The sequence below is a fragment of the Phasianus colchicus genome, chromosome 1 (assembly GCF_987193195.1).
Source record: "Phasianus colchicus chromosome 1, bPhaCol1.hap1.1, whole genome shotgun sequence".
Classification (NCBI taxonomy): domain Eukaryota; kingdom Metazoa; phylum Chordata; class Aves; order Galliformes; family Phasianidae; genus Phasianus; species Phasianus colchicus.
This window is the reverse complement of record NC_143436.1, coordinates 181,561,403-181,573,075: the sequence shown is the minus strand read 5'-3', so window position 1 is coordinate 181,573,075 and position 11,673 is coordinate 181,561,403. Positions and strand designations below refer to the sequence as shown.

Sequence of the window (11,673 nt, the reverse complement as noted above, 5' to 3'; positions counted from 1 at the left end):
AAAATGTTGAAGCATTTAAAGACAGGGAGCTGTTGGAGAGCATCCAGAGGAGAGACACAAAGATGATCAGGGGTCTGCAGCACCTCCCTTATGAAGACAGGCTGAGGGAGCTGGGCTTGTTCAGCCTGGAAAAGAGAAGGCTGTAGGGTGACCTCATTGCAGCCTTTCAGTGCCTAAAGGGAGCCTACAAACAGGAGGGGAATCAACTCTTTGCAAGGGTTGATAACTGCAGGACAAGGGGAAATGGTTTTAAATTGAGGGAGGGGAGATTTAGGTTGGATGTCAGGGGGAAATTCTTTACAGACAGAGTGGTGAGGTGTTGAAGCAGGCTGCCCAAAGAGGCTGTGGATGCCCCATCCCTGGAGGTGTTCAAGGCCAGGTCGGATGGGGCCCTGGGCAACCTGGTCTAATATTGAATGTGGAGGTTGGTGGCCCTGCATGTGGCATGATCCTTGAGGTTCCTTCCAACCCTGGCCATTCTGTGATTCTGTGATTTTTCAAACAGAATTTTTAATAGAGATTTTTTATTTATTTTGAAATAAAATGTCATTTTATTTTTTAGTTTAACAATTGTACATGTAACATTTCTAATTTTTCATTAATTTACACTATTTCTTCACCATAACTTATTTTCTCTTAGAAAAAATAAAGACTAACAACCCAAATCAGGATATATATTTCAAACAATAGAACAAAGATTTTGTCTGCTGCTTCATGATTTTCCAAGTTAAAAGCCAGCTAAAAAATGTTTGAAAGCTGTTTGGAAGAACTGTGCAACCTTGGGAACTGGAGTAGTAGGACCGAGATTAAATTCATCTCTACAAAACATGATACCACTTATCTGGAAAGAAGTAACAAATACTTGTAGCATATGCTCATTATTTGGAAACATTTAGGAACTAAGACAAAGAAGTACTTGCTGTTCTCAGAATGGCCCTGAGCTAGAAACGTCTAGCAGCAGCACAAAGGGCACACAATGGCAATGGGCACAAAGTGGCACCCAGGTGTCTCTCTATGAACACCAGGAGCACTGCTGTGCTGCATGGTTGACAGAGCATTGGCACAGGCTGCCCAGAGGCTGTGGAGTTTCCTTGGAGATCTTCCAAAGCCGCCTGGATGTGACCCTGGGCACCCTGCTCTGGGTGTCTCTGCTGGAGTAGGGGCTGGGACAGGTGACCTCCAGAGGTCCATTCCAACCTCAGCCATCCTGTGATGCTGAAATTCTGTGATCAGCTGGAATCAAGGTAGAGGTATCACCTATCACCAGTCCTGGAAAGACTTCTTCTGAAACACGGCATACATGTTAGTTAATCGTGTTCAAGACAAATGTAAAAAAATGAAAAAAGATCAGCAGGAGACCATGGGACTATGGCTTGTTTTACTAGTAAATAATGCTGATGTGGACAAAGCTGCTGTTAAAAAATGCACTGAGAACAAACTCTGGAAAATGAAATAAACTTTTTAAAATAAATTAGATTGGTAGTAAAGAAAAAGCATGTATATTTTAAAGTTTACTAATTTTAGGCTGAAAATGAGAAGACAGTCCCTCATTTATATTTGCAGCACAGCTGCCTTTACTTGGACAATCAAACCCTGAAACAGATGTTCTATAGGAGCAGAAGTAACAAGAAAATAATAACCCAGAAGCCAACCATTCACCTCTGAGGACATCAATGTTTTGGGGCTGGCCTGTTCATATGAGGTGTGACCCAGGAAAATAAATTAGGTTTTTGTGGCAGACATAATGTCTTAGAGGCCTGAGTAAACTAACATGAACATTAATTTCAGTCATAGTCAGCAAGATCTCAAAGGTCACTTGGCTTCACATTCAAACACAACTGCCTCCAGTGTTCAGTCCTCCAGCCCTGGCACTGTCATAAATGATATTAGAAGAACCAAGGGGCAGATGGAGATTACAGCCTCACTGGGAAGGCAGACATAACAATACCCAAGGATCATCAACATTTGCATCTTCTTAGAACATTTTGATAGCATGACTTTGTTCCAAACACTCTGTCCCAGAAATGAAGAAAACTCTTCTTCAGTCCTCTGGCAGATTTCTTTGACTTTTTAGAAGTACATTCTTCTGATGTCTTCATAGAATAACATTTAACACTTCCATCTGTGCAATTGCAGCCTATAATAAGACCTCTCCAATATACAGCCTCTCTTCTTTGGACTAAACAAACTCCTGACCCAACTTATAAGTACCCTCACAGTAACACAGATGGCAGCTCCACCACCTCGCCTTGCTAGCCTGTCTTTCCTGAAAAGGGCATAGCCATCTGTGACAGCGTTGCAGTCATACGTGCTGTACCACCATGTCTCCGTGTTTGCAATGGAATTGTGGCCCTGTGATCACACACAGATCTCTAGTTCTTCCTGTTTATTTCCCATGCTGTATGCATTAATATACAGGCACTTTAGGGAAGAAAAGGGTGTAGGTATCCCTATAGGAATACAAGAAGATTTCACATAGGCGTACTCATTTTTAAGGTGTCTGGCCTTCTGATTTTGTCACTGGAAGCAGCTAAAGAACATTTATTACTCTTACAGTTGTTGTGGCTTATTCTCCAGTTAATTGCAATGTCATGAGAATTGCCATTATGGACCCCACTCCCCGATTCTTTCAGTTTAAAGCACACCTCACTAGCTTAACCAGCCTGTTCCCAAAAATTGGGGACCTTCTAGACAGGTGAATTCCATCCCTCCCTAACAGATTATAATGTTCACAGAAGATTCCATTATAAAACCCCGAACCCTCACAGCAGTACCAGCCTCATAGCCAGGAGTTGACACGTATTATGCATATTTTCCCGGCTTCCCTCTTTCCTCCATCTGGTAAAATGGAAGAGAAGATAAGCTGGGCTCTAATGTTTTTCACTTGTGCTCCCAGAGCTTTCTAGTTTTCTTTGATTCTTCTCACATTCCACCGTCCAGCATCACTTGTACCCACATGAAGAGCTACAGGAATAAGTAGTCTGTGATCTTGATACAGTGTATCAACCTTCCAGTAACCTCCCGGATCCTGGCTCTCAAGAAGCAGCAGAACTCTCAGGAATACCTATAGCTGCAAGAGCTTTGTACCTTTTTCTGCTAGTGGAGCTGGATTGTAGGGACTGAAATGGACCCTGGATCAAAGGTTCCTCTCTCTCAGTAATGTCCCCCGCTGGAACATGATTGTTAAACACATCTGATTTAGTGCAGGTATTTACCTTATCAGTAGTAGAAGGCCTGTTCTCTTATAATTGGACTTTAGGTTCGATATTTTTATTTTGAAAATTTTCAGAAGTCCTGAAGTCTTTCTTGAAGTCCACTTTCTTGAAGTTCACTTAAAGACTTTAAGTGAAGAGAGAGCATAAAGTGTTTCATGAAAGTAGAACAAAAGTTAAAGAGATTAGGTGTCAACCAGACTTGTTGAACCACATTCCACTCTTTGTTTTAATTTTGGCAAGACATTCTACTAATGAGTAAATGATGTGGGCTGCACTTTTAACATAACATTAATTTAGCTGAACTTTCACCACTTGGAAGATATTGGAAGACATTTTGTATCCACAATGTAACATATCATTAATATTTTGAATAATAGGTAGAAGAACACAAAATGAGCAGGTTGAGTTGTTCTTTTTTGTTTTGTTTTGTTTTGTTTTTCTTTTGGTCAATATGAGTCTCAGAAAATATGACTCTTCCAGACATTCAAGCAAAACTTAGCTGCCATGTTACCAAAATGTTAAGTACTTTATGTGCTGGAGTGCTTTCCTATATGCTTCTATTAAGATATGTAATCAGGTTATTTTAGGCATTCCTTTTCCTATTCCTAGAACTGAAATTGATCACACAATTCTCTTTATCTCACAGTCTTCATATAAACACATGAGTAAAATCAATATTATACTGAAAAACAAATTAATGAAGAACGAATTATTCTTGGAGATTCGTTAGGAGGAGAGGTTTTACAAAATAAACTATGTTCCTGTCCAAAAGCTCATCTGTTTCATGGTGAAGTACGCTCCCTGGTTCAGAATTTTATCTGATTTAAAACACTGTAATATAGAAGCGCTCTATGGAATTCAGTAGTCTTATCCAAAGGTACTCAACTTCCAACATTGACTAGAGCTTTCTTCATTTCTTTCTCAAAACTTTTCCTTATGCTCCTGGCCATCAGTCATGAACACTACAAGTTAGGTGTCCAAGACTGAACGTCCATGTAGCAGCCTGCTGTGATTATTGCTTTGTCATTCTGTTTGAGTATGCAATATACCATACAAGATAAATACTTTCTATTGCATCTGTGAGAGAAGAAAAAGAATGTCTAGACTGATTTACAGGAATTCTACTACAAAATGACTGTTTCATGAAAGTTGTCATTTTTTGTGTCTGTCCAGTTCATTATGTTCAGTTTTGTTGTGTTTGTTTGCTTGTTTGTTTGATCTTTATGATGCCTCTTCAGCTTAAAAATTTTTCAGGCAGACTATACCCAGCCACCTGATCCATCAGCATCCCTTAGTCCTCCATTACCCACTGATACCACTAAATCCTTTGCTACAAAATCTGTGCCAGATCTTGAAGATGAAGAATGGCTCTCAGATTTATCATTTTTGGTGGATTTGGCCACTCATTTAAATGAGTTAAACATGAGTCTTAAAGGGGAAAATCAACTTGTGCTGTTTCAAACCATAATAGTGTTCAATGTGAAACTTATGGCAAGCTCCGGTTATGGCAAATCATTTTATTTATTTTGGCTAAACACAGTCCTGTGAATAAATAAATATGCAGCCCTACTTTCCATTCTGATAATGGAATCTGAGAATAGGTTTCAAGATTGCCAGAAAACCACTAATTTTTTTGTATATTTGTGTCTCCGTTTTCAGTTGACAGAAATATATTACCTGTGAATTTTCTGATTGAATGTACAGATATTCAACTCAAAGAAAAATCTGATCCTATCTCTTTACCGGACTCTTAAGAGCCTTGTCTTACCAGGGAAAAATACCTCTTGCTTCACAACCCCACTTTATTCATGTCACTGCATTTCCTCTTTCAAGAACGAAGCACTGGAAGACTAAGCTTTCATCAGAAATCTCTGATGAGCACCATGAGAGCCCACTGAGAACTGCAGTTTTGTCCTTCGAGCCGAACTGAATGTTAGTTTCACACACACAAGGCCAAATGTCCCACTAGTTTTATGGTTTCTTTTTTTTTTTTTTTTTTTTGTCCCTTATTCTTCAGTTTTAATTTTAAAAAATTAAAAGTTTTGTTACTTATATACATGAAGTATATTATATATATTTATATGCAGTCTATGACAATTCCTCTTCACTCAATGCAGCACAGGAAAGCCAAAAGGTTGGACACCTATGGGCTAAACAGAACATGCTTGAAGGTAACGTGTAGACTTTGGCAGGCATGAAATGGGCTTCTTCTACCACTGTGTGTGAAACTGTTTATTTTTAAAAACTCTTGTTTGAACTTCAGGACGGATTTTCAGCATCGCCTCCAACTCTTCCCCTACGCAGGAGGCTCAGCGCTCCGCTCGTGGCAGCAGCGGCGCCCCCTGGCGCTCAGATGAACTTTACCACATCGCTCAGCGACGGGGGAGGGGCGAAGAGCGGGAGCGCGCCAAAGCGGCCCGCCTTTTCCGCGGCCCGCCTTCAGCCCGCGCTCAGGAGGGAGGCTGGCGCATGCGCATGTGATAGTGACAGTGGACGTGTGAAAAACAGCAAACGCTGCTCTGTTAAAAGGCTCCATCTGTTATTCTGGTGTCAGTATAAAATATTCAAGTGTAGCTAATGCTAAATGTTAATCACTTAATTAGTAACGATTGCTTTTTAAAGAGTAAAGAGCCATTTCGTCAGCTTGCATCACACTCACTCAGCATGCCAGGCTGTGGCGTGTGTGCTGAGGAAGGAAAAGCAATTTCGCTGGTTGTGGCTGAAGAGCAGGCCACGACCCTCTCCTACATAGCTCACCCTTGTTTCTGCCCTGTTTCCAGAACTTCCTGTTGCATCAGTTTCTCTCCGTCTGGACAACTCAGCATCTTTCTAATTAGAAGTCGTGTTTAGGCAAAAGCATTTTCAGTCTCACCTCAGCAGCTCCACAGGCCAGACTTACCCTGTCTCCCACTGCCACCTGGTGGGCAGTGCTGCTCATCTGATATATCAGGCAAGGAGCTGCCTTTCCTTCAGCCCATTGTAACGTCGCCGATAAAAAGAGAGCTATGCGCCGATGAGTGTCAGTGTATTGTGTCAAAGCAGTCATAGGATGTGAGCAGCAGCATTACAGGATTTGAGCGTTGAGAACCCCTACAAATCTTTGATTCCAACAAGGATCTTTTTCCTTGTGAACCCAGACAATTTCTGGGCCATAAAAGCTGAAATGCTGAGAACAAAGATGCTCAAGTGGTCTTTGAGAAACCTCAGGCAGATGTTAGTGTGAGGGTTTCACCTGTTGATAATAGTTTTTGTTTTCATCCCTGAGATCATTCAAATTCATCCCTGGGATCAGGAGCAGAACTTGAAGAGGCTTCACTGACAAAAGTGTTGTCTGTGTATTTTCCGAACCAGAACGGTTTAGTTTGAAGGGACAGAAACATCCTTGATGGTAACAGAATGACTCAGAAAGGGTAGTGAAAGTGAAATCCTTCCTTCCTGCTAAGGGGCACAGAGAGTTGGTTCTGCAAGGGCATACAGACCCTTCAGAAAAACAATCCTGCTTCCCTCCACACACCTCTCCCCTCACTTTTTGTTCTCCCATCTTCCATGCCTCTCAGTCCTTTCGGAGAGATGACAGGCAGTGCAGGAGGCTGGGATCAGTGCATGGTAGCTCCTCCATCAGCAGCAGTTCCTTTAGAGTCATGTCTCTCATGTCATGGTCTTCTTTCTCCTGCTCCAGCCTGTTTTGTTTTGTTTTTTTATTTTTGTCCTGGAACTTTCCATGCTTTCTTAAATACATCTTTCACAGAGACACTATAAACACATCTGATGGGCTTAGAGTTGCCACCAGCTTGGCGGATGGACTCACCTGTGTGTGACAGTCCCTGGAGCCAGCTGGAACCAGCTGTGTCCTGCACAGAGTACCCCGACCTCTTTCCACAGAGGGCTCACTGCAGCCCCTCCTAAAACATATATATATATATATATCCTTGCCAATTATGTTCAATACACAGATATATACAATTTTATAAGCTACATGACATCCCTATGCCATAGTGCAGCCAGGGATAGGAGCTGTGTGGGGTGGATTTGTGGTTTCTTTCACAAGCTCCTCATCCTGTAGAAGTGATGGTGTAATCCTGGAGAGACTATGTGAGTCAGTGTGGTGCTTCCTGCTGCGCTGTATATTGCACTGACAAGGGGTCATGAAGTTGAGTTGGCCTCCGTTCTGCTCCCTGGGTTCCCCAGAAGTTGCACAGATGATCCTGGATCCTGGTCATGGGTCTTCCCTCCCCAGTCTTTTTTCATAATCATCCAGTTACTCCGGTACCCTGCAGTGTTCTTAGTTACAGAGTTGGTTAAAGAATATGTTGTTGATGATAAAGCCATTTCTTTCTGATTTGCTGTCACTGTCTGGTTGCTCCAGTCATTTAGGATGCTTTTGCAATCCATGGTGATCACTGGGTTGTTTGCACAGCTGTCTGTGCTATCTTGGCTAGCTGTTTCACTGAGCACACCAAAACCACTCTTTTGTTAGGGGCAGGTGGTTGATCATGCTTTAACTAAGTAAATTGTATTAATTTGTTGTCTTTTGCAGGGCCTCTCATTAGTTTATTTATTTTTCTTTTTATAGGCTGATCTCCCTTTGGGATCATATACCCAAGATTTGGGATCTTCAGAAGAATAAACAGCTTTGAGAGTTGCAAATATCACACCTGTCTCTTGGGGGAAAAAAAAAAAAATTGAGAGTGTGACTTTAAAAAATGGAGAAACCTTAAAAATAGCAATCTGTAGGAGGATCTTCTGGGTTTGTCAAAAATGTGGAAAGCCTGGGAATTCCCATGGGGGTGGGAGGGCTTCCTGCCTTGGAGGTACTTGATCTTCCAGTGCCAACAAGGTGAAGCTCCAACTGTCAGCAGAGGGGCTGGCTTTTGGGTGCAAGACCCTGGGATCTACTTGCAGTTTCAAAGCCTAAGACAAGCCTTTGCCCTAGAAGTAAGGATGCAGGACAGTTGTCAATTTTTTTAAAGAAAGTTGCCCCTAATCTACACTGTTCCTATATTGGTCACAGGGATATTGGGTGGTGTGTTTCTGTACTTGGTGATAAACCATCTAGATGTGTTAGTCTGTTTGGAAGGGTGGGTGTAGCAGGTGGATAATGATGCCTGTTCTGCAAGCATGCACGTCATACACAGATCAGAGATTCGCTCCATCAGTCTAGTTTAACCACTCCATTATCAGTAATCCCTGAGGAGCAGGTCACTCATTCTGCCTGGTTGGCACGCTGGGTCTGTGGCTAACAGTTTAGCTCTGGTATGTAGCAGTTCTTCTTGGGCTTCAGCTTCTACATTCTATCAACTGACCACACGCAGTGGTCTCCTCACTGGGCTAGCGTCTGAAGCTGTTTATTATGTTTTGTATTAGATCATCAGTATAAACTGGCAGTGGTTTTGCTAAACATACAGCTTGAGGCCCAGTCTCTTTCAAGTTCTCCAGCCTAATGCAGATTATCAGTTGCCACTGCAGCTTCAGTAAACCCTCCAACCTTCCTCTCAAATAATTTACAAGAAAATAAACATTAGCTGTGTTATCAGACTATACTGGCTTAATCTGGTCACTTCAAGCTTAGCAGATATATTCATGCCTCATTTGCCTGGGCAATTCTTCCAGGTAGGTGAAACTCAGTGACACCTAACAGACATGGAAGTTCTTTTTGTTTAATTTTTGTAAAAAGTGCAGAGAGAGTTATCTTCCCATCCTGGCTCAGCAACTACATTCACATATCGTTGTCTTCTCTGTCCTTTGTGAGGCCTGCAATGGTACAAAGCATAAGAAGAGTCACAGGATAGGACAGAGACATTGGGAAGGCAATTAGAGCTAATATTCCTCTTCAGAAATTATCAGGATGCATCTAGGGCAAAGGTGAGTATCTGGGAAAAACAGAAAATCATGAGGGGGCAATAAATTGTAGGGTTCCTTCAGCAATGCAAAGCTAAAGAAGATAATAATGACTTTGACCAACATACTCACAAGATCTATAGCACAACACTGAGACAAAGAACATTCTTTGTTAGCTGAAATCTGCATTGTTTCATGCACTGGCACTTCCCAAAAAGAAAATGTAGGAGGTGGACTTCATCATACAGAAAAATGTGTGGAATCCCCCAAGGAGTCATTCCAAATGACAAATGGAAAACATGAATGAGATGTAAGACTGGTAAATGACAAAGAAGAAAGCATGAGAATACTTCACTTGTTTAATAGTAGAATAGATTGCCGTTTTTTTATTTGGTTCTTTATCTCACCTAATGGCAGTCTTACTCTCACCTAACGGCATATTCTTATGCATCTTAGAATCATATGATCATAAAATTGCTTGGGTTGGAAGGAACCTTAAGGATCATCCAGTTCCAACCCTCTGCAGTGGGCTGGTTGCCCTCACCAGGTCAGGCAGCTCAGGGCCCTTCCAACCTAGCCTTGAACACCTCCAGGGAAGAGGCACCCACAGCTTCTCTGGGCAGCTGTGTCAGCATCTTACCACCCTTTGAGTAAAGAATTTCCTTCTAATATCTAATCTGTGTCTCCTCTCTGATAGTTTTAAACTGTTCCTCCTTGTCCTATCACTCAGACCACGTGTCAGATGCCATATAAATATGAGCTATTAATTAAAACAACAATTAAAGAAAATGAGGAGGTGCCCCTTGCAAGCATATCTCCTGTAGCCCAGCACCAGGCTGAGCATTGTATCCCACACACTGCTTCCCCTGGCCCCATCCTGGCATCTCAAGGCCAAAGTGTATGAGTTCTGTTCAGTACTTTGGAAGAGTAGATTGGATGTTCCCGTGTTTTCCTAATACTTTACTGAGTTAACTGTACTTCAGTAACTGTGTGTCTAAAATGGCAACATTGTGGAGATAGATATTACTACAATTGCAGTAAACAGACACTTGGGAAGAAAGTGTCGTTGTTGCTGTAAGGCTGATCTAGACACAGAAAACATCAGGCTGGATATAACTGGGTATAACTGTGTATAACACTGGGTAAACACAGTGCTAGCAAGATTTTGAGGGAGGAGATGCTTGGCAAAGAGAGGTGTCCAGTGGGACAGATGACGGGCTTGTGGATCAGGTATAGGTAGTTTATTTGTGTGAACAGGAATGGCCTGATAGTTGGCAAGCTGTGAAGCAACTTACCAGTTATAAAACATTCATTAAGCAAACACATAGTTCCCAGGCTTTAATGTTAAGAGCCACAACTTTTAGTTCCCAAGCATATCTTTGAAATTATGATGTAGTTCCTTCTGGAAGATTGGGTTTGAGAAGTTAGAAGTGTTCCTATCTCCATCTGGGTGTTTCTGTTCTTTACTGACTGTTTCCATGAGTTCATTCTGCTGAGGGGTTGTTTTACTCACATCCATTTCAAAGAGCCATTAAAATGCCTCAAGCAGATCTGTGATGATATGTATATGTAGGACCCATGGATTTTGATTATTCAGTTAGTGCAGCTTCCCTTCCCCCCACAATGTTTGTACACATCTATGTGAACAACATAAGGAACATCTTCACCTTAATCAGACAAGGACATATCCTAAGAGGATTAATTGTGAAATCTATACAGGAAATCATTAATAATACCATAAACTGAAATAAGCTTATAACTCCTACTACATTTTCCTAGAATCTTCCTCTCTTCTTTGCCTGTAAAGAGCTCCAGGCATTCCAAACGCTGTACTAGAAAAAAAAGAAAAAAAAACCAAAAAACTTCCAGTAACATATAACAAACCAAGACTGTGTTAAGCAATAAATACAATTTTTTTTTCCAACATATTTCCCTTTATTTGACAAAGGTTTTATGATAAATTATTTTTTTTTCTCACCCCCCTCAGTTCCTGCTAACACATCCCTAATGAGAATTTGCCATTCATAGTGTTCCATAAGTCAGTGGCTTTTCTTTGTTATTTCCAGGCAAACTGTTCTCTGTTCTGAAGTCTGAAGCTGGAGCTGTATCAAAGCTGAAGAATATGCAATCTGTGTCTGTATCTTCCAAGCAGAGACATGTTGGCATTCTGGTAACACAGTCATGAGAGCTGCATGCAAACACAGAGAAAAGACATTGAAGATTGCTGGAGATGTAAAATAAAGCATTGCTCTCATTACACACAAACTGTGAAATTTAATCAGGCTTCAACAAAAAGCTCTCATTTTTGTTTAGCTTTTAATTTACCTGAGTTGCTGAGCCCTACAGAACAGAAGAAGGTTAAAGGAAAATGTTACAGTTACACAGACTGAGCAGAATTGTTAAAGTCCAGAACCTTACAGGTGGTTTCCAGTCCTGCAAAGGCTGCCTTTGTGATCTCACACAGAAAACCTGGATGTGGTTGCCTCAGCCTCACTTCCTGACATGCAGATACCACTGTAGCACACTGAATATGGCTACATTGATATTTCTAACATAATTCCCTATGACTTTGATGGAGGTTCAACAATCGTCTGTCAAAAGTGTATTTCTCTAACTTACC

The 11,673-nt window shown here is 41.4% G+C and overlaps 1 long non-coding RNA gene across 2 annotated transcripts; it reads left to right on the top strand.

The window, feature by feature from the left end:
* Positions 1-5,677: 5,677 nt before the first annotated feature.
* On the top strand, positions 5,678-11,207 carry LOC149920269 (uncharacterized). 2 transcript variants are annotated; one of them, XR_016463408.1, is made up of 5 exons: positions 5,678-5,764; positions 5,996-6,165; positions 7,789-8,825; positions 8,965-9,077; positions 11,120-11,207. It is a non-coding gene; the product is annotated as an uncharacterized LOC149920269 (long non-coding RNA). The 2 variants fall into 2 exon arrangements; XR_016463407.1 differs by having other exon boundaries at positions 7,789-9,077.
* The last annotated feature ends 466 nt before the right edge of the window (positions 11,208-11,673 follow it).